Raw genomic sequence first — 26,174 nt, 5'->3', positions numbered from 1 at the left:
AAGTGGGAAAGATTAGGGACCTGGAATAGCGACAATGTTCAGGCTCAGCTTGGAAGGTGCAGGTGGAAGTATGCACAGAGAATGGCCCTGTCATCTGGGGTTGGTCACTAGCAGGGACAGACTGAACTACTGCTCAGCTCACAGTAGGAGCAAGCAGTCTGCATGCTGTGTGAAGGAACCTGAGCGAGGCATGTTCGAGGGAAGTCTCAGTGCTTTCTCCAGGAGGGACATCTATGAACACATCCTGCCCTGCTGAATGTCTATTGGTAGCCATTCTATTGGTATTGGTGCTATTCTATGTCTATTGGTGAGCTTTCTGGGATCATTCACAGGAGTATGAGTAAGTCATAGGCAGCTACAATGCCCAGAAAGTCCACCTTTAATCTACTGTCCATCTCTGACATAATGTTAGAGGAGCTCTGTGAGGGGGCAGGGTGGGGAGCAGGGATCATGTGAGCCTCCTGAACCTAGGACATCCATGGGAAAGTGTTAATAGATCTCAGGTCCTAAGGGTCTGATGAAGTTGGCCACAGCTTCTTTGAACTCATCAGCTGAAAGAATTGGCTACAGCATTCCATCTGCCCTCAAACACAATGTCTTCCCATTCTCCATCTTTTCTGCAGAATGGATCTGGCTAGAGCTACCTAACAACAACCCTAGAATGTGTGTGTATTAAACACCATTCAGACACATCCTGAGGTTTCCTGTGAAATGCTGTTCACTGATGAAGTGCTTCTGTATTGCCCCATAAAGACACATCAGTTTGGTGGTAATCCCATCAATATGTCCTTTCTTTTGTAGCCCCTACTCTGGGGTCATATCATAGAAACTGGTGTTATGGAGTTTTCTTCATGTATCCATTTGGTCTTACATCTGAGTCTTTAATCCAATAAACTTAATGTCTGAGCTCATGGACTTTTCCTTACTTGAAAATCCAGTTTTTCCACCACCACCAATTGAAGAACCTGTCCCATTGCTACCATGTCTGGTTGGCACCTTAGCTAAAGACATTGAGCACATACACACTGGTTAACTCCCAGCCACCTACTTATTCTACTCCTTTGTCAGTTTGTGAATGCCATGCTGTTTTGGTTACTATAACTTTATAATGTATTTGAAATTTCTGATGCTGTGGTGGAGTACCATGACCAAGAAAACATATAGGGGAAAAAAAAGCTTATTTTAGCTATAACTACAGAGTCTACCAGAGTGGCAAGCGACAAGCATGGGGGCAGGAGCAGAAGTTTGAGATATCTCATGTCTTAGCTTTAAGCACAAGGCAGAGAGAAGCAACTGGAAGTCGTCTGAGGATTGTAATCACAAAGTCTGTGCTGAGTAACACACTTCCTCCAGCAAGGTTGCAGCGCCTCACCCTTCCTCAACAGAACCAGCACTGCACCAAGTGTTCAAATGCCCAAGACTATGTGGGATATCGATCCTTGAAATTACCACAAGGTGTAATTCCCGCAACTTGGTTCCTTTTATTCTAGACGGTTTTGAGATACTCTGGGTCTTTGTTGTATTCACAATTATTATAAGATTTTTTTTCTAGTGCTATAAAGAATAGGGATTGCCCCAAATCTGTGACAACTACTCATCAATTTCCACCAGAAAGAGGGTCCCCTTGCTTGTCAGTATGTCAAATTCAGTGTACCTGATCAGTGTTGCATACTTTTCGGGATTTTGTTCAAATTTTACTTCTGCTTATTTTATTTTGATGCTATTATAAAATATCTTAATTTCTTGTAGAGCATTCACTGCAACTTCACAAATGCATTGCTGCTTAAAAAAAACAAAACTGTGTTTATTCGTGTGTGCCTGTGTGTGGATGTGTGGTGGTTCGCATGCTGGAACAATATAATTGATATTTATGTTGGCATTTTGTCCTTCAGCTTCACTGAATTGCTATATCATTTTTTTCTGAATTTTCATATATATATAAGCAGCAAACAGAATGAAAGGAAAATTTCTCAGATAAGGAGAAAGTACTAATAAAATAAATATCAGCTGATCCGCTAAAGGACTGATGTCTAAAATGCATAAGGAGCTCAAATAAGCCACAAGAAGAAGCAAAGAATGACTTTAAAGGAGGGGAGAGGACTTGACAGACATCCATAGAGGAAAGACATGCACATGACACCAAGTCTGGAAAAAAATTCCGCATATTCTTATTAGAGTAGCTGTCATTAAAAAGAGCCAGTGCTCCAGACCCTATCCCACACCCAGAGATAGCTTGACACCCAGGAGGTCCATCACAATCAGGCTCACAGGTGAGCAAAGGAAAGGAAAGGAAAGGAAAGGAAAGGAAAGGAAAGGAAAGGAAAGGAAAGGAAAGGAAAGGAAAGGAAAGGAAAGGAAAGGAAAGCTGCCCTCTGCACCACTGCTCACAATGATGGCGAGTGGGATGGGCCTGTCAGCCTGTGGCTGAGTGAGCCTATGCAGTAGAGGCAGGGGCAGAACACTTGGCAAGCTGGAGCAGTGTCCAAGGGTCAAGGCCGGAGAACCTGAATCTGACTGAGTTAAGAGAGGCGATTAATGAGTGAGTGCATTTTATGTTAAATTTCCAAAAGTTGAATTCCTATGATAGAACCTAAGGGTAAGCAAGGGCAGGGCAGGTCCAGGGAGCCACTGGCCAAAGATTCAAAGTCTCTGAAGACAGTTTTAGTGACAATATTCTATATAATGCTTATTTCAAAGTATCAAAAGAGGCTTCAGTGACTGTTACCACAAGAGATGATGAACAGCTGGGGTGACAGATGTGCTAATTAGTTTGGGTAGGCTATCCCATGTTGTGTGTTTGTATGGGAGCATCACATTGTGGCCTTATAAAGGTATTCAGTCATTACTGGCTGATTAAATTTTTCCAAAAATTAGAATTTTACATTGTCTTCTCATTGCTGTTTTAGTTCTGAGAGTAAGAACTCATCATGAGAGATTTTGTTCACAGAGTAAGAAATTACAAACACGGATTTCTGTTAAAGGGGTGGGGGGAGAAAGGCTCTCTCAGTCTCTGTAAGTCAAAGTATCATAGCCATTCAGTGTTATGAACATTATAAGTTATTGGTCTACATCAAAAGTGCCCAAGTGCCCTTTTCTGTCGTCTAGCTGAATTAAATAAATAAACACTTTCTGCTGCTTATGAAAATTAGCTCTACTGGGAAACTCTGTGTCTCCTGCGTATCTATCTGCTCTCAGCCAGAGCCGGAGTCACCACTGATGGTGTTTAAATCCCCTTCCATTGCAGCCTTCACCCCTGCACCTTTCATCTGAAGTCATTCGTTCTGGAAATAATTTATTGTGGAGGCCCACAAAGAAAGGATGCCTGCTTTTCAGAAACCCATGGATCAAAGATGACTGAACACTGTTCCTTGTTTTTTTAAAATAAGAATAAATCATCTCTGGCCTGAAATAGGTGGTGGAAATTTTAGCTCAGAAAGATGCTACAGTGGGGAAGTTCAAGAGGGCTCAGGTGGTCTTCATGGCTTCAACTCTTTCCTACATTGTGAAAACACACAATGGGGAATGTCCAAGCACAACACAAGGCTTGTGTACCAGGAGGATGGACTCTGCATTTGGCACACAGCTCTGTACTGCACACCGGCCAAATCACCCTGGACAATACCCCTTCTGCAGAAAGCACTTGGCAGTATCTGTTTAGAAATTTCATTTTGGGGAAACTACTGTTTTCCACAGCAAAACATCTTGGTTGCTATCAGGGTAAAAATATAAACACACATGTGCTAAAAAGCAAGTCCACATTTCTCCTTGCTTCTCCAAACACGAGCAGTGCATGCTGGGTATTCAGAACGCTCTGTGCAGCAGGTGTGGAGGCCACTGTGAACCCCAGGAGAACTAATATGGCATAATTCAATTTAAATTCAGTTCATTCATCGCTAAATAGGAGGGGGGCCTCTAAACTTTAGAATCTTTCTGCTTATTTTTTATTTAGACATGATTTTGAAAAATCAGCTATTTCTTGAACATGAAGGGATAACAGGAACCTCAACCATTCAGCATCTTGATTATTTTACATAACTCTATTTGCCTGCCAGCTGATGTCGAGTGGAGTTGTTCTTATTCTAACAAATCCAAAACAGAAGGATAGCGTCCTGATGTCTAACTCTCTTCACTCTAAGTCACTCTCAGTGTTTGGTTCACAGTGATAATTTTTTTAAACTGTATGTACATGTGTTAAGCACTTCGGTAGACTCCTTTGAACCCAGCCTGCTGCTGGCAGGGAAAATGGAAGCATGTGCGGTTCTGTGTACACAGGCAAATACCATCAGCCATGCTTTCTCTGGGACACTAACCTTCCCACACACTTTCCACCCTGCCTGGGTTTTCTTGAAGGTCGATTGGGTTTTTAGCTGTGTTATCTGCAAGGTGTTTGATGGAGTGATCCAGATAACAGGGGAGAGAGCAAAGCAAAAAGAATTTTTTGAAGATCAAAAGTGGCTGTTCATTTTGTTATCTGACCCCATCTGTTGTCATGGTAACAGGCTCCTTTTAACCTGTGTCGTGGGATGGGTTGCCTCTATCAGCTCGGAGCCCTCCTTTGACTAAGGGCGGTTCCTGCAGCAGCAGCCGACTTCCAGGCTTTCTGTGGAGCTCAAGGGGGGCAAAGTGTGGTGCCCCACATTGCGGAGGACTGAGATTACATTTTCAATTTAAACTGCTATCTTAATTTAGGTAGAGATGAAGCCAATGCAGTAGCTTGTCCCCTGCCTTTACAAGGGGTAGGTAAATGCCATTTAGAAATAATAAATAAATTGACATGTCGACTTGCATGCGATGGAAGATTGGTCTTATTTTGTTTGTCTTTTTGTGGCAAGGCAAAGTAACAGAGAGGCATCAAAAAAAAAAAAAAAGGGAAAAAAATAAAGGATTCTGTTTGAGGGGTCCATACAAAGGTAATGGAGGTTATGCATGGACATAGGATTTTTGAAGTCAGTTTATGTCAGGCTATGCAAGGTGGCTTGAGACGGACACATTTGTTTTTAAACAAAGCTCTGGGAAGAATGAATTTCGGAACACGGAGTTCCTTCTGAGGCCACATCAGGGACCAAATGTAACTATGATATCCTTTCAGGCTCAGCTAATGAAGATCCCAGATCAGCTAATGATCACCCAGTGCTTGATTCACAGATGTCTATATCCTACAGTGTCACATGCAAGGTAAGCATCTCTCTTTCTCTCTCTTTCTCCAGCTCACCTAGGCAGATACGTGCTGTTCCATGTCTGCCTCATCTTTACTCAACAGCACAGAGCCTGTGGCTCCTTCCTCTGGACACTCCTGACCCTGTCAGTCCCGAGGCCTCTGTGACACACAGTAAGGATGTCTGGTGTGAACACTTTCATAAGCCCAATTGTACACCTGCTCAGCTTCCCTTGAGTTCAACTCCCTGTGCACAACACAGTTTCTATGAATTCCTGAGCTACCAATAGCTTAGGTGACAGCATGTGAGTCCCTTTGGGTTTGCTCATGCCAGTGAGGGACTTTCCACCTCCTTGCTATGGACAATTCCTCCTTCTGAAGAAGATTCTCTGAGGGGATTCAGCGTATCTAATGAGGACTTAACCCAGGGAGACCTTCCCTGGTCTGGGCATCCTTAACAGCATAGGCATTCTCTTCAGTGGGCTTAGAGAGGTTTTATTTTGGACAACACTGACTTGGGTTAGGCACAGAGTCATGTCCCAATCCATTTGCAGAAACAGAGGCAGCACCTGTGTCCAGTCTCCAGGACAGGACAGTAGGAGTGAGGTGTTTCCCCCAGTGTGCCATGCAACTATCTGACTCCTCACAAGCAGCTGAGATTCAGTCCGAGGCTGTCCTAGGAGTCATGAGGTGGACAGGGACACTTTGAATCACAGAGGCGCATGCCTTGCACCCCCAAACCAGAAGCTTTTCACATCCTGGTTGACCTCCTAGAAGAGGCTTAAGGGGTCTTGTAGGTGGGTAGCCCTGGCCTGAAGAGACGATTACACAATGTGCCCCTAAACATAAGCCACCCTGTGAAGATGTACATGTTTCACAAGATGGTTAAAACTTATCGAGCAATGTGATGGGAAAGCTGCATCCATGAAATCTCAAACACATGGTGTCCCCATCAGGTTGTTATGATGACCACACTAGTCACCAACATTGATGGGGGAGATCTCACAAGCCCCGCCCCTGGATGAAGAGGCTCAGGCAGCCAATGGGTGCTGAGAAAGGGATGAGCTCCCTGGTACAATATCCAATCCCAAGTGGCTAGCCTTAAGCCTATGTACATGTGGATAAGATTAATTGGATCCAATAGGTTGTGTGTATGTGTGTCAATAATTATCAAGTAGAGGCTATGAGTTCTAGAGGGAGTGGGGAGTAAATCAGAAGAGTTAGAATGGAGAGAGGAAGAGAGATAAATGATGTAATTATAACACTCATGTGAAAATTTTGAAACTATTAAAAGAGATAAACTCTAAATAATACTGAAAAAAATGTAGAAATCCCTGGCAGAGGCCACTATCGATGTTGAACAAGTTGTGTATATGTTGGGTGTAGGTGTGATATTTATGGGTAGAGTTTTTTTAAGATTTATTTATTTACTTAGGTTTTTTTTTTTTCTTTTTTTTTTTTTCTCCGAGACAGGGTTTCTCAGTTGTAGCCCTGACTGTCCTGGAACTCACTCTGTAGACCAGGCTGGCCTCAAACTCAGAAATCTCCCTGTCTCTGCCTCCCAAGTGCTGGGATTAAAAGCGTGTGCCACCACTGCCTGGCAAGATTTACTTTATTTTTAATTTATGAGTATACTGTAGCTTTCTTCAGATACACCAGAAGAGGGCATCAGATCCCATTACAGATGGTCATGAGCCGCCATGTGGTTGCTGGGAATTAAACTCAGAACCGTTGGAAGAGCAGTCAGTGCTCTTAACTACTGATCCATTTCTCAGAGACAAACACACTGAAACATCCTTTAAAGTGTTTGCCTCAAAAACTCCATGTTTCAGTGTGTCTGTCTCTGTGTGTGCATTTGTATTTATGTATGTATGTGTGCTTGTGTGTATGCCTGCGTGTATGTGTATATATGTGTATATGCACTGTATTTGTATGTGTGCAGGTATGTGTCTTTGTGTGTGCATGTGTGTATGTTTGCATGTGTGTTTATGTGTGTACATGCATGTGTGTTGCATGTGTGTATGTATGTGTGCTTCTGTGTGTGTCTGAGCACATGCTTGTGTCCTTTTCCTCTCAGCAGCAGGAGGTAAGGGCTATACTCACAGGAACAATGAAGTCTCACTGTAGAATTCTTACATACCTGTCAATTCTTTAACTTCAACAAATACTCACTAATGTTTTGTGGTGTTGAAATAGATCTGATGCTGAGGTATGTTGAATTTATCCTTCCATTGTCTAAACCGTTCCCTTCATGCTTAATTGGCTGTTTTAAAACCTAATACCAAAAGAAAGCTTTAAGGTGGATATATTCTTTTCTCCAGGGAGCTGCTAAGATTTCCCTTTGGGTCTTTAAGTTAAAGACAAAAACCAAGCAACTTTACCATCTTTCGAAACATATGTGGGTAGAAAACGTATGCTCCCTCAATAAACGAAGGTGATTTCGTTGTTTTTGTTCAGTATTTTGACTGCAAGACCCACATTTTAACCCTGTTTCTGTCGATGATACATTGTTCAACAGAAAATGCTTAGCATCTCCCCTTTATTTTGTGGATTAGTCTTCCTCCAGACTTAAACTAAAAGGTTCAGATATGCCTGGCAAGACAGCAGGCGGCATTCCCCAGGTAGCATAGGCAAGGAACAGGAGCTCTGTGGACTTTGAAGGGCCTGTCAATTACAGCAGGGACCTCTTGGTGTTCTAAAGGCAAACTTGTTGCTGGAGCCCATTTTTTAGAGAGATAGCAATGGAGGCCTGGTGCACCTGACTGTGGAGGGATGGGTGCTGGAGCTATGTCAATTGCTAGGTGCTCCCCTTACCCACCTTCCCACTACCTCAAGTGCTCCTTTTGAGTCCTCCCTGGTCTAGGAGGCAACCAGAGTGATACCAGGCCTTGAGGGTTCCTGGAGAGACTTGCCTCTGCACCTGTCCTCAGACAGTCACCCAGGCGGCTTCACCCTTGGGAGCCTCTTACACACATTGTAAAGGCCCATTGTCTTCCTGCTGAACTGAAGCCCTTTAAAGAAGCCTTATGGTGGGTGCCTGGAGAGTCTCTCATCTAGGAACTCTAAACAGAGAGACTGGAGGAGCACAGGCAGGTTATGCAAATGCTTCTGCAAGGACCCATTTTAAAGGAAATAGCTTTGCAAGGCTGTGTAACTACTTCAAAGAGTCTGTTGTCTGTCAACGAAAATTATTGAGAGACAATGTCAGAGACGAGGATAGAAGTGACACCCTGGACAGGGATAATCCTGGGCTGCCTTTAATGTCTGGCTTTCAGCATGAATGGAAAAATAAATTAAAAATTAGGAAAAATAAGTGGGAAATGTCGGAAGTCAAAGTGCTATACCCTCCCTCTCTATTAAGTTCTATGACTCCTGTGATGACTTGTGGACTCTCAGATTTTCTGTTTCTGACTTTCACGTTTAAGCTGAAAAATAAACAGAAATGAAGTGAATAATTAACCTCTGATAAATAAATAACTCCTGATAAATAAATAACTCCTGATAAATAAATAACCTCTGATAAATTTGTCCCAGGAAGGCAACATGAACCTAATTTTACAAGACATATTACCACTTTTGTTTTTTTGTTTTTGTTTTTGTTTTTTGTTTTTTAAATTCTAAAAATTCCACTAAGAGTCCATGTGTATGTTTTCATGCACTTGTTTCGCTTATTAGGATTTCCCTACAGAAAGCATTTTAAAGTCATTTTCAAAAGCTCGCTTGCTTACTGTTCTGGAGCGAGGAGCCAGGAGAAGCAGGCTAGCCCTCAGATCTGCAGGCTGGCTCCCTGGCAGGTCAGGCCTCAGGAGAAGGCTTTGTCATATGGAAATGTTTAAGGGTCCGGCTCACAGCCTGTGGAGGATGCCTTTTATCTTTGCAGGGTTTGAACATGATCCTTTCAAAGCCAGATAACCCAGGAAAGGCCTCGCAGGGACTCTGGCTGCTTCCTTCCAAGCTCCTCAACCTGATCCTCAAGGGAACAGTTACTAGGATTCAGTGTGCGCTTTGGTCTGTGCGGCCCTGGAAAACAGCACTTCTTCCTACTGTTTGCCTTTAAGCAGAAAACGCAGTTTTAAGATTGCAGTTAGCCCAACACGCCTACTTGGAGATTTGTTTGAACTTAGGTATCTTTTACAGATGTTGCAAAGCCGGTAACCGAAAATTCCACTGAAACCTTAAGCTCCCAGCCCCAAGTGACTGCCTTGCCTCTTTCTAGCCTCATGGCTTTCCCACAGCTCCTGGACAAGCAAGATGGATGCTTCTCACCTATTTTCACAAGAACACTTCATGAAAGAGGAGGACATCTCACTCAACACAGAGACAGCCAAGTGGCCAAGCATACATCACAATGGATGGCACACTTAAACCTCAGCTTGACTCTCATAGGTCTGCAGATCAGAAAGACTGCAGACTCAAGTTTTACTTTGAGGTAAGAACAGAGCTTCAGCAGCTGAAGAGCAGGAAAGACTCACCTGTCACTATCACCAAATTCACAATAGACCATTTTTTTTTGTCCAATATACTAATAACAAATCAGTAATTAAATAGGAAGATGTCAAGGTTTAAACCATTTGATTTCAAGTGGCATAAAACAGCCCAGTCACACTGCTGCATCAATGGAGAGACGCCCGTTTCCAGTTACTTGTCTGCATCTGAATCTCCTATGTCACACCTCTGCTGAGGGAAGCAACCCATATGCATGTTTGACAACGGAAGAGGTTCCCATCACCTGATTTTATTTCCAGTGATTGAAGACAGCCATCTTCATTCCTAGATAACTTAGACTGGAAAACGAGTAGCCAATAGTCTCTTTAAGACAAGAAAGGGCTCCGTTGACAGCAGACTGAGCACATAGATGTCTTTTTGTCAAATTGTTAATTCCATGTTTCTTCCTGAATCTAGTTCAGGCAATCTTGCAGAAGGATGGTGGGAGTTTAGGCATAACAGGGTTTGGGTAGACCGTCTGCTGTTCAACACACTCCTCCGGCCATGAGTTTACCACGGATGCCCACAACTTCTTCAAAGAGGGTCAACAGTCAGTGAGTTTTGACTTGACCATTTGTCAAAAAACTAACATGTCCTGTGTAAAGCACTTCTAAATCTGAGGCTCTGTAGAGTTATAGTGTTGGCAGGGTTCAAGCAGAGGTTATTTCTACCAAAATTTATTCCTCCTACACACACACACACACACACACACACACACACGCACGCACATAGATGCACATGCACAAGCACATATACACACATCATTTGCCTGTCCACAATTTCACTGGCTATAGCTATATGTATGGCGATATAGAGATAACTTGCCATCCACAGGAGAAATCCAAGGAGCCTGTACCCAGGCATGACACAAAATTATTGTGACATTAACATGATGCAAGTTGAGAGGGGAGTTTACTGAAAGGACTTTCCACCTCAGAGATCTAGGAAAACCCTCAGTGTATCACAGTGACTTGTAGAGTTAGTAGAAAAGATGGCCTAGTCGTCCATCACTGGAAAGAGAGGCCCATTGGACACACAAACTTTATATGCCCCAGTACAGGGGTATGCCAGGCCAAAAAATGGGAATGGGTGGGTAGGGAAGTGGGGGGGAGGTTATGGGGGACTTTTGGGATAGCATTCTAAATGTAATTGAGGAAAATACATAATAATAAAAATATTAAAAAAAAGAAGTAAAGTAAGGAGAACGGAGATGAATCATGAACCAAGAACATGCAACAGATCTTGCAGAAGGGCAGAGTTCAGTTCTCACCATTATGTCAGGCAGTCCAGAATCCTGTCACTCTAGCTCTAGGGAGACCTACACCCTCTTCAGGCCTCTATGGGCACTGTACTCACACATACAAGTTCACAGTCAGACACAGATGGAGACATACACACACATAATTAAAAATAAAATCATTCTAAGTTCTAAATTTATTTATTTTTAAATATTTAACTATTTAATTTATTTACTTTGGTGAGGACATTTCTGAGTACTAACAGGACATTGAGCTACATACTTAGCCCTTTAAACATATTTTAGTTTAAAGAGTTCTTGAAGCCGGGCGTGGTGGTGCACGCCTTTAATCCCAGCACTTGGGAGGCAGAGGCAGGTGGATTTCTGAGTTCGAGGCCAGCCTTGTCTACAAAGTGAGTTCCAGCATTGCCAGGGCTTCACAGAGAAACCCTGTCTCGAACCCCCCCCCCCCAAAAAAAAAGAAGAGTTCTAGAAAACACAGATATATATTTATTTTACTTATCTTCACAAAAAATTATAGACTAAAAAATATTTGAAACTTCAAATGCATGCAGAAAATGAGTTTATTTCTTTTTTTTATTTTAATTTTTTTTAATTAGGTATTTTCCTCATTTACATTTTCAATGCTATCCCAAAGGTCCCCCATATCCACCCCCCAACCCCCTACCCACCCACTCCCCCTTTTTTGGCCCTGGCGTTCCCCTGTACTGGGGCATCTAAAGTTGGCAAGTCCAATGGGCCTCTCTTTGCAGTGATGGCCGAATAAATTTAGAACTTAGAATACTTAAAGGGACATTTATTACAATATTTATTTAGATTTCTTATAAACATTTTACTTCAGGTTTTTGTTCAGGAATATTTGTCTTCTGAAAAATTATATATATGCACATACATATATATATGTATGTGTGTGTATATATATATATATATATATATATATATATATATATATTAAAAGATTTTGGTTTGTTGTTGTTGTTGTTGTTGTTAAAGATTATGACCAATTTAGCCAGACATGATGGCATACACATTTAACCCCAGGATGCAGAGGTAGGCAAGTCTCCAAGTTTGAGGCCAGCCTGGTCTACAGAACAAGTTCCAAGACAGCCAGAGCTACAGAGAGAAATCCTGTCTTGAAAAACTGAAAGGGCTGGGGAGATGGCTCAGTGGTTAAGAGCACTGACTGCTCTTCCAGAGGTCCTGAGTTCAATTCCCAGCAACCACATGGTGGCTCACAACCATCTGTAATGGTATCTGATGCCCTCCTCTGATGTTCATGAAAACAGCTACTCTGTACTCATATACATAAAATAAATAAATCTTAAAAAAAAAAGAAAAAAAATCAAAAAATAAAAGAAACAAACTAAAGAAAGGTGGTGGGAAAGAATGAACCATGGAGCTTTAACAAAAGCAGAATATATCCTGTATATGAGGAGAGGTGAGAAGGCAGATCATTGGCAGCAAGGATGGAAGGGCCGAAGGGTGGGGCTAACACATAGAGCTCAGGCCATCTACAGAGCACATGGTGAGTGGGCTGTCAGGAGACTGCTGCTGTGTCCCCTGACCTGCTCTTTCAGTCTGGGAATGATGGAGACAATATCAACAACAGCAACAGCAACAGCAGCAACAACAACAACAGTAGCAGTATCAACAACAATAACAACAGAAGCAGGAGCAATAACAATAACAATAATAAAACTCAAGGAAGTCACACTGTATGTAATGACCAAAGACTGGATGCTTCTCAGCTGAGCCAAGGAGCAAGGAAATGTCCCCCGCATTCACCCCACTTTGCCTGTCATTGCCCTGGAGAGCATGCTCCGTGCAAGGAAAAGACATTCAGGCTGGAGAGGATGAAGAACACATCTCTGTTGGAAGATGGCATGGGTATAAGTACATATGTTATGTATGTAAAGAGGAAAGCTTCAGGAATTCACCGAAGGAGGAAAACTGTTAGATAAAGAGTTCAACAAGGTTAAAATGTATCAAAATCAGCAGGCACAAATGACTATGTTTTCCATTTACTTTCATGAAATAATTCTGGAATGAAATAAAAAATACAATTCAATGCAATGTAGCATCACAAGGAAGAAAACACTTAGGAATGCACATGGCAGACGAAATGTTGAATTTATACTCTGAAACCATAGAGTGGATTTTTGTTTTTGTTTTTATTATTGTTTTGTGTGTTTTTCTTAAATTTTTGTTTGTTTGTTTGTTTTTAGATTTATTTTATGTCGCTGTCTCCAGACACACCAGAAGAGGGCATCAAATCCCATTACAGATGGCTGTGAGTCACCATGGGGTTGCTGGGAATTGAACTCAGGACTTGTGTAAGAGCAGTCAGTGCTCAACGCTGAGTCATCTCTCTAGCCTCACCATAGAGTGTTTTTTAAAAAGAAATTATGCAAGATCCAAATAAATGTATGAACATTCCATGTTCATGGATCAGAGGACTTGATATTGTTAAAATGTAACACTACCCACATTGTCTTAAAATTTCAACAAGATCCCTACCAAAATGTGATTACTTAAAATTTGATAAGCTGATTAAAATGTTCACATGGGAACCATAAGTGATCTGGAAGAGAAAAAAAACTAGTTGGAAAAGAAGAATAAAATATGAAAACTTGTGCTTCGTTTATTCCAAAACCCACTGCAAAGCAGAGGAACATTGGCCCCAGACACAGAAAGTACCAAGTCCTCTTCATGAGCCTGTAACCACATTGGCTTTCGTCTAGCTTAGAACCATGATGCAAGGCAATTTTATGGGAAAAGAATATCTTTCAACAAACAGTACTAAACTGCTGGCTATCTAGTCACATGCAAACAAAACCAGTTCAAACATACCTTAAAACTTTCATAAAATTAACACAAGTAGGATAAACAACCTAAATGTTGACAAAAAATTAATAAACATGCTAATATATACAGAACCCTTAGAAAATATTAAGATAAATCCCCATGACTTTGAACTTAGGAGTTGATGGCTATATAGGTTACCCAAAGCTTAGTCAATAACAGAAGACTGGATTTCACCATCATTAAATGCTCTGTATCTCAAAGGATTCTACTAAGATAGTAAGATGTCCTTCCATACTGTGAGAGAAGATCTTTACAGAGCATGTGTTTGTCAAGGGACTTACACCTACAACATCCCAAGAACTTTCATACTGTATAACAAAAAGGCGAATTGCACAGTTTGAAAGGGCTAAAGGATCTATGTATGTTTCTTCAAGGAGAACATACACGTGGGTGACAAACGTGTGAGAGGTAGCTGGGCACCTCAGGTGGGAGGTTGCTTCAAATTATTGCACACCTACCAGGATAGCTGGACAGAGTCAGACACAACACACATTGACGAGGGCACGGAGAACCTGGAACCCTGAGGTGAAGCTGGCTGGCCTGAAAGGCAGGTCAGTGGGTCCTCAAATGAGTAAGTACGGACCTACCTTGTGACCCAGAAATTCTCCTCTTAGATATGCATCCTAAGAAAATGTAGACATTGTCTATGCAAGAGTCAGTGCATGTATAAATTGCACTGTTTATTAGCTGTAGCTCACAGGTGGGAAGGCTCTGAGTGCCCATCAATTGATGAACAGCTAACCAATGTAAGGTTTATCTGTAGTTGGGAATCCTGGTCTTCTACAAATGGATTAAGATACTGCCATGGGCTACAGGACAACCTGCTCGACCTTGAACACATTATGCTAAGACTATCACTTCTCCATCTATAGGAGCTGTCCAGCGCAGGAAAAAAAAACATAAAAGAAGAATGTAGATGATGTCTTTCTTAGGAAGATCAAAGGAGCTGAAGCTCAGGGACTGTTTTCTTTCTGAGGTGCTCAACAGTTCTGACACCAAAGGTTGTGATAGCTGCACATATTTTGGACACACTGAGATGTACTGTGTGCTGTAAATTTATAGAGCACACAGCACATGGATTACATCTCGGTAGAAGTGTTTATGAAAAGAGAAGCCATCTGTAAGCTCCTATTGCCACACCCATAGGTGGAGGCTCCTCAAGGACCTCAGGAGCTCATACCTTGCTCCCCACACAACATCAAGAGATTGCATAGGCTGGAGGCTTACTTTTCCTTGTCCCCAGGCACCTTAGGTACTTTTCTTCTCTCTGTGTTCAACTTATTGAAGGAAGAGTTAGAGGGCACAGTTCATCATGGTACTGAGATAGGCTTTTATCTGTGCCAGTGGGAATACGAGGCTGCTTGCTCATATTCTGGCTGGTCACAAAGCAGTAAGTTGATGAGAAGAAAAATTGAGTCCTGACCCTGGTAACCACTTTTCTCCAGCCAGCCTGCCAACACCTTACTTCCACAAAAGAGCTCCACTAGGTGGGGACCAAGTCTTCAAAAACACAAGCCTTTGGGTACATTTTACACTTGGACTTTAATAAAAGGTTGTGACCCACCAAGGCACAAACTTTGTTTCCAGGCACACAAATGGAAGGGTCTGCACACATGTAATTCCATATCAGAGCATCTGGAGCCCCTAAAGGGACACGCTCAGACACAGAGCTTCTTTGCAGGTAGTTCATGTGTGGCATCTTTCAAAGGGATCATGACCAGGGTTCCTGACTTGTTCTTCACAATAAGATATAGAATGCTCTCTTAAAATGCTAAAGATCTATTTAAACAGATCTGTTGTGACTGATGGAAAGGAAAAGTCTGAGCCTTACACATAGACAAAGAAAACAAGATCTGCGAATTTCGAAGACTACGAAGCCATCAGAGAGAAAAACAAAACAGAAGTTTGCTTCCAGATGTTGTGAGGTTGCTAACAGTGTGGAGGCTATGGTTCGGATCCTGTCTGTGGCTACCACTGAAAGTCTCAGAAGTAGAGGCAATGCAGTCACCTCTCTGTCTGCTCCTGTCGGCCCTGTGGGCTACAGTGACTGTTGAGCTACAATGCACACTCTTCACAACCAAGACTCTTTCCTTGTCTTGTGGGCATCTTCCAAGGTCCTTTGAAGCTGAATCTTTAAAAAAAATATTTTTATTAAATAATGTTTTTTTAAAAAATAATTTAAAATAATAGTTTAAATTTAAAAAATAGTTTCTTTTTCTTTTTTGCTTTACTCACTTGATGAATAATGACAATGTAAATGCTTATAAACATTGCTTGAGAACTAATTTTTTTATTAGATATTTTATTTACATTGCAAATGTTATCCCCTTTCCTCATTTCCCCTCTTAAAATCCCCCCCCCCGCTTCCCCTGCTCACCAACCCACCCACTCCTGCTTTCTGGCCCTAGCATTACCCTACACTGGGGCATAGAGCCTTCACAGAACCAAGGGCCTCTCCTCCCATTGATGTCTGACTAGGCCATCCTCTGCTACATATGCCACTGGAGCCCTGAGTTCCGCCAAGTTTACTCTTCAGTTGGTGGTTTAGTCCCAGGGAACTCTGGGGGTACTGGTTAGTTCATATTGTTGTTGCTGCAAACCCCTTCAGCTCCTTGATTCCTTTTTTTAGCTCCTTTATTGGGGACCCTGTGCTCAGTCCAATGGTAGGCTGTGAGCATCCACTTCTATATTTGTTAGGCACTGGTGGAGTCTCTTAGGAGACAGTTATAACAGGCTTCTGTCAGCAAGCACTTGTTGGCATCCACAAAAGTGTCTGGGTTTGGTGACTGTATATGGAATGGATCCCCAGGTCAGGCAGTCTCCGGATGGTCATTCCTTCAGTCTCTGCTCTACACTTTGTCTCTGTAACTCACTGGTATTTTCCCCCCCTTCTAAGAAGGATTGAAGTATCCACACTTTGGACTTCCTTCTTCTTGAATTTCATGCGGTCTTGTGAATTGTATCTAATATCCACATATCACTGAGTGCATACTATGTGTGTTCTTTTGTGATTGTGTTACCTCACTCAAGATGATATTTTCTAGTCCCATCCATTTGCCTAAGAGTTTCATAAATTCAGTGCTTTTAATAGTTGATTTAATAGTTTTAATACTCCATTGTGTAAATGTATCACATTTTCTGTATCCATTCCTCTGTTGAGGAACATCTAGGTTCTTTTCAGCTTCTGGCTATTATAAATAAGGCTGTGATGAACCTAGTGGAGCATGTGTCCTTATTACATGTTGGAGCATCTTCTAGGAGTGGTATTAGTAGATCCTCAGGTATGTTCTGGTTACAGTTTGTTCCCCCCAGATCCTCCCCACTTCTATACCTACCCAAATCCATACCTCCTCTTTTTCCTTTTCATTAGAATACAAATATTATCTATAATAATAATAGTAATAACAATAAAGATAAATAAAGATAAGTAGATTAATAAGAAAAAATAAAATGAACAAGCCAAAATAAGACAAAACAAATAAACATAAAATCCAAAGAAACTGTAAATTGAAATGGAGGAAATATCAATTCCTTCTCTCCTGCTCCTTCCATCCACCTTTCCTTAAACCCATTCCATGTCTCCACTCTCAAGTTGATAATCCTTTTCTTTATGTTTGTTATGTGTGTGTTTGTGTGTGTATGTGTGCATGCACCTGCATATGTGTGTGTGTGTGTGTGTGTGTGTGTGTGTGTGTGTGATCTGCTGAGTCTATTTTTTATTGTTTTTGTACATGGTTTAGACAACTTTGCATTGGCTAAACTATAAGGGGCTCATCCCAGAGGGAAGCTATGTGTCGGCCTCCCAGCCATTAATTTATCTTTGTAGTCTTTGTGTAGGGGTGGGTGGGACCTCATGAAATGTTCCCTCTTCATGTTAACATGTTAACATGTTCACTGATGTTGCTATTGTTTTGGTCTTTATGCAGCAACTTCTAAAAGTGCGTTCTCTCTCTCTCTCTCTCTCTCTCTCTCTCTCTCTCTCTCTCTCTCTCTCTCTCTCTCTCTCTCTCTGCACATAAAAGGAAATTAAAACATTTGGGCTGACAGTACTCCTCACAAGAACTAGAACTAGAACTAATGAACGCCCCTACCTGCAACACACACACACACACCAGATATAAGAGATTTTTGTTAGGTTGTTCAGGGTAGTCCAAGTGACTTCCAAAACAATAGGTAACAGATATAGCCTTTTGTTACCTCTGAGGAGTTGAGGGTCCTCCCTTATTGCTGGAGACACTATGCCCTCAACACACATGACTTAGGTGACTCAAGTAGGATCTGATTTAAAAAAACATCTTTTCTGAAATCTAGCTTCCATGGTTCCAGAAAATATTGTGCAAGCTGCCAAAGGAGGGAGGCTATAAACGGCCCAGCTTAGCAGGCCTGCCTTGTCTTGACCACAAGCTGGAATACTCGATGTGAGGCAAGTCAAGGGGTTTTTAAACCATTCTAATTCTGGAAATTTTCTCCTAGCCAGTGAGTTACACATCCAGGGCCTGGGGTAGGCTGTGCTCCTGAACCTGCCCCTCACAATTCCTATACTGTGGGGAGAGGAAGCGAAGTGCAAGGTAGGAAGGTAAATGCATACCCCATGCCCCCTCCTGCCCCAGGCACTCTGTATATCCTGCCATTTTTAGTTTCTTATAATGATCCTGTGGGATCGATTGTGTTATTATTGTGATTTAAAAAATGGGCAACCTGGAGCTAAAGATGATTAAGGAACTCGTCAAAGATTGCAACAAATGCTGGGGAAATAAAGCCAGGAGAGGTTATGCAGCCATTGTTCTATGGGTGTGCATGCCTCTTTGGATGCAGGAAGAGGCTTTCTGCAAGTATCCTGAAGCTCTCTGGCTACTCCCTGCAGGCTACCGCATTGCTAGACTCTGAGCCCCCACTATCTTCCTGGTTGCATTCCAATCCTATTACTTCCAGTTCTCAACCTGACTGTGCAGGGAGCTGGTATTTTGTCAGAAAATGTCACCTGAATTTTCCAAAAGATGGTTGTCAACTTACAGGCATCCACTGCCATCACCAACCACACTGGTCTCCCATGGGGGCTGTACTTAGTACCCTGGTCTTAGGAAGCTCAACTGGGCAAATTCCATGAACACCTGAGCAAGACTAAGTTGGCTTTTCAGGGTCTAAGAACCATCTTAGTCCATTCTTCCCTAGTGTGACAAGCTGCTACTACAGAGCCAACTCTTTTCAGCTCAGGACCTCTGTGAGGGAACATCTATTGTGTTATCATTGGTGGTAACCTCAGATGGGCACCAGCTTGTGGTCAGCTGGGCCTGAGTGGGTTTGCTGTATAAGTGGGAGAGATTTCTTCACCACCCAGTTGACACAGAATACAGCTGTGCAGGCATTATCTCATTATATTTTGGTACTCATTACAAATGGTGATGGTGGTAGTTGTGGTGGTGGTGGTGTGGTGTGTGTGTGTGTGTGTGTGTGTGTGTGTGTGTGTGTGTGTAATGTTAGAGATGAGGTGAGTGCTGTTATACTAAAGGTACCCTTAGCTAATGAGGGTGCTGTTATGTCCCCTGCTGCCCTTATGTGCATAGTGTCAGTTGTGTGTCCCCCCTCAGATTAGAAGGGCCCGCCATTTTTTCTTTTCAGTTGGTTAAACACTTGAGATGACACTAGCTCAGTGTTTTGCCATCTTTCCCTTAAGAAAGGTAACCTGATTTCTTTTTTTGGCCCTTACATATTGAGCTCCTAGGTGCATCAGAACACGTTGCAGGTGTTATGTATTCCACATTTCAGTCTGGCATCTGGCTGGGCTTAGGGGGATATCGGGAAAGATTCTATGGGAACCCCTGTGCCAGGAAGAACTGCCTTCCATCCTGCTGTTGTTAGAGACCTCATGAAGACCAGTACAGTACTGTGGTGACCAAGGCTAGTCATGTGTCACATCAGAGGCTGTCTATTACTCTCTGTGTACTAAAACTACACTGCCCAGGTAACTATGTCCACGCCATTGTACAGGTAAGGTCAGGGGTCCTTGGGAATATTCAAGACCCAGCTGTGCCAGGTTGCCCTTCATTCTGTGGTAGTTATGGAACAAGAGCTCACATATATATGTCAGGTCGTACTTAGTCAAACATAAATGAGCAGGCATTGATTCCTTTGAAGGCAACACACTGAGTTATAATGTACATACCCCAGGGGTCACATATTGAGCATCTAATTCAGCCCAGAGAGACAATGACAGCCAACATCAGTGTCCATCAGCAGCAAAGCCAGATGTGCCATTTGGAAAGTTCTAGAAAAGAGTCCTGGAGAATGGTGTGTTGGACACCATTTCCAGATTTTCTGGGCTGCTGTGATCTTCCTGTGCTTCTGAAGCAGAAACTCAAAAGGGTCCCTTTCTCTCACTTGCACACCTGCCACCAGGCTCTGAGGGGGACACAAAACAATTATTGTTGTCTGGGAAAAAACCCTGCGTGTTTACGATCTGTTTATAGACTGCCATTAGAGGTTAGAGTAGGATCTTTCAGTTATAGTCATTAGTACAAAACAACTGAATTTGAGAGCAAGATGTGAGGTCAAGCAGTTTTCTAAACATGACTGTTTACTAGGAAACTCAAGAAAAGAACGAAGCCTGTTTCTCAGAGGAGGGAGTTAAGTCAGACACAACTACAGGTCAATGGGGTAAGTTCCCTCATGATATGAGAGTGGCAGCCTGGGCTACGTTCACACCAGAGAGCATAGGAAGCCTAGTGAGAAAAATGACCAAACAGGTGAACTGAAAACAGACTATCAAAGAAGGAAACTATACACACAGCTTAGGAGAAGGTTAATGTAGGGATAAGTGGAAGATTCCTGGGCAAAAGTCAGGATCACAAGTTAAAAACTCCCAGGATCTGATGTGGAGCTCAGTAAAGTGTTTGCTGCACATCCCTAGAACCCATAAAAAAAAAAAGACAGCATAGCAGCTGGCCTGCAATCCTAGCAGTAAGAAGATGGAGACAGGAATATCAGGGCATGCTGGCTAGCTAGACTAGTCAAGTTGGCAATCTCTGAATTCAGCAAAGGGTGCTGCCCTAGTAAATAGAAGTGGAAAGTAATGGAGGAAGGGGCGTGGTATGAGCTTAGACTTCCACGTGCATATGTACACATACCTCACACAGGATGTATGCACATTCATGTGCGCACACGCACACACACACACACACACACACACACACACACACACACACACACGCACGCATCCCGCTAAAAAGAAGATTGTAACTCCGTCCAGTTAAAGTTCACTGGGACATAAATATCCTGTGACTCTAGCCAAAATATTGATCCATGCAAGCTGTTCCTTTGGGAGGAGGCATTCATGTCAGTTCTAGCTCAGGGGCCTCGAGACATGTTTCTGAAGTCCATGTGTCGTCAGCAATAGGGCCCTACTTTCAACGTCTGGGAGCCACCAAGGATTGTAGTGATAACCTGTAATGCTGTGGGACCATTTGAATAGCCCTGACTAGCAACTCAAAGACAGCTCCTTGTACCTGGCGTTGGGGTTTTCTAAGGTGGTCTTCAGCTCTTGGAAAGCGTACCATCATCTCATCCAGATGAGGAAATTTTATATGAATTCTATATGTTTATTTATGTACAGACTTGGTTGTATACCAGTTTTTAAAGGTGAACAGCTACTAGTATGACTCCTTATGGCTGTTTCAGACTCCCTTACTGTTGCATTATCCTCCTCTTTCCTCCTCCTGTATTTACTACCCCCGACCCCCGCATCCTGAACTAGAGCCCCTGTCTCCTTTCTCATTTCCCTGGACAGATCACTTGTAACCTGCTATTCCCTTCTTGCTCTCCCACCCTACCCAGCAATGGTTCCTTCTGCTTTCCTGGTTTTTGTAGTTACTTCAGGATATTATGTACTCATATCTGGCGACTCAGGGATTCAGGGCTAAGACCAATTCTTTAAAAGAATTACAATGTTTTGATGAAAGAACAATTAAAAAAAAAACAGTAACACTTTAGAGTGTCATTTTAATAATTGCAATACTTACTCTTTGAACCATCCTTAAATTACTGAAAAGAGAAATCATTGATAAAATAACAATTCTAAGGAAATTGTCTCTTTATTGCATTCAGAGTGAAGATATCCTTGCCCTCACCTGCATGTAAACACAACAGCAACAGTGTTGCTCTTTGAAGGATCTCAGGACCCCAGGATGCTGAATCTTGGGTGAGTACAGGCACGGAAAACTACACTGCCATCATTTGTGTGTGCATATCCTCTATAGATACTGTATGACACATGAAGAGATTCAGTTTAGTGGCTCCGTCTGAAGCAGAGCTCTATGAAGGGCAAAAGAACTAAAATGATTATCCACAAAAATGGATCTTTGGCTCAGGGAAGACCTTGGGTGGTCAGCTTTCTGCTATGCTAACCCAGTGACACAAGCCAACAATATTTTGAATGAGTGTGGTTTAAGAAAAAAAAAAACTTCCTTAAAGTATTTTCTGATTTTATACCCTTTGATAAAGTGGAAAAGATTTTTGATATTTTCTTTCAGAGTGAATGAATGCTGTTTTGGCAACTTTGATATTTCATTCGAAGGGACTGAAATAAACTGTTTTCTTTGTATTGATTGAAGAAATATAGTGTTTACTTTTTTGCTTGGTTTTCTAGTAGTTATTCAATAGGTGAAAGGGCAAAGCCATCAGTTTCCTAACAGGACATTCTGTGTGAGATTTGCAAGTCCTACAGGCACCTTTAAGCAGGAATAAATATGCACTCCTGCTGCAGATGGGTGTTTTTTTTGTTTTTTGTTTTTAACCACCAAAGGATGATTATAGTGTGTGCCTTGAGACACAGGCTATAATATATTTCCTGTCCCTTTATTGCATTTTGGAATCATAAACAATGACTGTTTGGCTCAAAGCCATTTATTCAGCCCAAAAAGACATTATTTGCACAACAAAAATCAATAAAAATGTTACTGGGTCTGGCTGGATACTTTGCTTAACTGTGATATTCGTCTATCACTGATGGAATGCCATCTCTCGAAGGAGACTGGGGCCAAAACACAGCGATCGATCCAGTCAGCGGTGATGGATACTGGCATTTGGAGAGGGCTGCTGTAGAGAATCTCGATTAAAAAAAAACTTTTCTAGGTTTTGCCTGCAGCCCAGTGAAGATCACCCACACAAGAGCTTTGCTCTGTTCTTTTGGGTCGCTCCCTCTTGTGGCAGAGAAGCGCTCCAGACCCAAGTTATCAGGGAAAGAATTAAGTCAGTCTGTGTTTAGCCAAAGGCTTTGGCACCGTGTCCAGCCTGGTTGATTTAGACACAGTGTGTCCCATCCTTTTTATCACCCTGGTGTGAAAAGCCATGTCCACCTAGCCAGGGTAGTGAGGAGCTTCAGGAATGATATCTCTCTTTCCTTTTCTCCTCCAGTGCTACCTTAGTACCTACAACACAGGTTAAAACGTCTCCCAGAACAATTAGTTCTGTATTCCAACTTCTAGAAGGAACGCACAGGGAAGACTAAAGTCACACTCTCCAAAATGACAGGCGTGAGTGACTCAGGGAACATACCAAATAGGCTCGAGACAATTTAACGCACGGAGCTTGGGAAAAGATGATCTATTACCCTCCAGGCCCATAAATTTAAAATATGAAATTGTTTTTCATTTTTCACTGGCTATCTCCCGATCCACAGCATAAATCTGACCCGGAGAGCCCGCAGAAGGTGAGAGGGGGTCGCGCATACTTTTACTGTATTTTATTATTTCATTTCACTTCATCTATTCACGGATATATGCCATACCTTTTCCAAAAAGCCCATGCGGCAGATGGAGCTGTCTGAAGAGCCTGCACACCAGCGTGTTGCCCAGGGGGGTCTTTGGGCTTCAAGGCCAAGACTCTTGGGAAGTTTCACTGGGGCACTGAGCAAGTGGACCCTGGGCTGCCAATCCTTTCGATGGATCCCGAGTTCCACCAGAAAGTGTTACTCTTTAGGTTTTTCCAATACTGCTGGGCAAAGTCAGGGAGCTGGTGTCTCTGTGCACATCTTTGAGGCTGTGCCAAGCGGTTGGGTATTTGTTTATAACTCACAGAGCAGTCTCACAGCCTCCCACTGTTGACTGTTTTCTACATCTACAGTCTCACTGTCCTAGGCAAAGTGATCAGTGAAGATAATTCACTTGGTTGCCAGCACACACTGTGCTCTGGTATGGTCATGGATCCCAGCAATGTAGATCTGATAGTGCTGTCTCCTCCCACAAGCTCTCTGTAGCAGAGGTCCTAGCTGTGGATTTCACACGAGCTCTAAGTGATCACTTTTAGCAATTCTTGCCATGTAGCATTTTCTAAAGTTGAGTTATAGCTACATTTGTAAGACAGGAAAGTGTCATATCACAATAATGAAAAGCATCTGTTACAGAGATTAAATGCTTAATAAATCTCACAATGTTATGATTACAATTTCGTTGCTGCAAGGCTATGTATAGTATATACACCACACACACACAGACACACACACACATTTAAAGCATAATCATGTACAGAAACATATGTGTGCATGCACACACACTTGGGTCCTGAGACAGGAACCTCACATTGTCAATGCAAGTACCACAATGTATTCTTCAAACTATGTTTTCCATGTTGCTGTGTGCTAATCTGAGAACACTCTTCCAATCATCATTTGTGAGTCAGGATTGTGGGTGACCTTTTCTGAAACTCTCCCTGGAATGGGGGCACACCTGACAGCACCTGTCACAGCTCCCAAGAGTATCTGCTTACAATTCTGTCCTGGTTGTTTTCTTAGACCTATGTGCTCACCAATGATTAAAATTTAGTTCTCTCATATCTCACAACGCAGAGAGATTATGCAAGCTACTGCTCTGGGTGCATAGACAGATGCAGGATGGTGGACACCCTTGTGAAGGGTCACAGTCCCTTTAAACAAGTTCTAGTGAGTTGAAATCAGCCCTGCCACACAGATTGGCTTATCCCACTGTCTCTTTTCAAGCCTCCAATGGGTGTTATAATGGAAGTTTCTGTTTTTCAGTTGAACCTAGACCACAGGCTGTCTTTTATGAATATTTCACATTTTACTTTAAAAAACACATCATAGTCTAGAATCTGCCCTTTCTTCTCATTTGTCTTTTTCAATGACTTACAGAGTAGACCTCGACTCCATGGATAAATAAATAAAGGACTCCAGTCCTTTTGACTGGAGTGCGGAGATGCATGTTGGACTGGGAAGCCTCATGTGTTATGTGGAGGCAGGGCACATACGACCATAGATTGTTGGTGCTACATTTAATCAACTGAGAAAATGACCCAATTAAAGGGCCTTAAAAGGTGTTTGCTCTGTGGCTACTGCAGGGAAACGGTATCCAATTCAAATATAGTACTAAACCTAGTTAAGTTAATTGGAGTTAAATTGTCCTTTTGATGGCTAATATGGCCATCTGTGAATAGCAAATTACTGAAGTAATGAAATACCAGCAGGTTCGAGTTCTTCCTGGAAGAACCTAGAGCTTGGCTCTAGGATGAAGTCTGTTTTGTGAGTCAGTCTGAGTCTACAGTGGAGATGGTTTCTGGGTTTTCTAACAAGGCACCCATCACTGACCTGTGACAGTCCAAGCCGTGTTAGTACTAGGAGAAAGCATTATTGCATGGGATCAAACAGTCGGAAGAGCCCCCAAATTCACTTAGTATCTAATTTATTAGGAAATGTTGGACCTTGCTGGAGTACTGCAGTCACGTGATACTTGAGAAATCCAAGCAGCAGTTGTCACACAAGGTGGAGATAGAGTAGATACATTTTTCAGATCGATAACATTGATTGCCATTAAAGCAGCCAGCGCAGAACAATGAGGTGGGTTGATTCCCAGACTCCAGGTGGACCCTGCTCTGCCCTTCTCTCTTCCCAGTTAAGAGCATCATTAAATGTTTGAGCAAACAGCACACAGAGAGGCCAAGTGTTTTATTAATTCATCATCAGAATTATCTCAGTGCATTAATATTAATAGCCTCAAATTGGATTTCATTTAAGAGCTGAAATAAATATGCAGATGGTGAAGGCTGCACAGCCACGAGCCCTGAGTATCCTGTACCTCAAGCTCTGCTTCCTGAGGACTGTAGGGCATGGCACCTATCACGCTCGGATTAGAGAGGGCAGAGAGTAGGCTTGCACCGGAAAAGGTTCATGTTGTGGCTCAACTGACCCTGCTAGCCTCTACTAAAGAGCCATGTCATTCATGATGTCTGCCCAATAGTTTGTTCACTCAGAAGCCTCTCTGCAAGGACAACTTCTCTGCAAAGAGCAGAATCTTGAACCTGTGCAGTGCCCCAGGCACAGCAGGAAGGGAGGAGAGTTAAGTCATGTTGAGCTTTCTCAAGGTAAGAGGTCCCAGAGTAGACACAAAGTCGAATGACTATATTCAA

At 42.4% G+C, this 26,174-nt stretch overlaps 1 long non-coding RNA gene across 4 annotated transcripts in view; it reads left to right on the top strand.

Moving 5' to 3' along the window:
• Gm38580 overlaps window positions 1-26,174 on the top strand; it is a 58,300-nt gene that overhangs the window by 19,945 nt on the left and 12,181 nt on the right. For 2 of the 4 annotated variants that reach the window (XR_003950504.1, XR_003950503.1), the window contains 2 exons: window positions 5,090-5,175; window positions 13,124-13,530. This is a non-coding gene — a long non-coding RNA (predicted gene, 38580). Of the gene's footprint in view, window positions 1-5,089; window positions 5,176-9,292; window positions 10,672-13,123; window positions 13,531-21,863; window positions 21,958-26,174 lie in introns of those variants that run through there. The other 2 variants (XR_003950505.1, XR_001780997.1) reach the window with 2 other exon arrangements.

The sequence above is a fragment of the Mus musculus genome, chromosome 13, assembly GCF_000001635.26.
Source record: "Mus musculus strain C57BL/6J chromosome 13, GRCm38.p6 C57BL/6J".
Classification (NCBI taxonomy): domain Eukaryota; kingdom Metazoa; phylum Chordata; class Mammalia; order Rodentia; family Muridae; genus Mus; species Mus musculus.
This window is presented reverse-complemented; position numbering and strand designations above follow the sequence as displayed.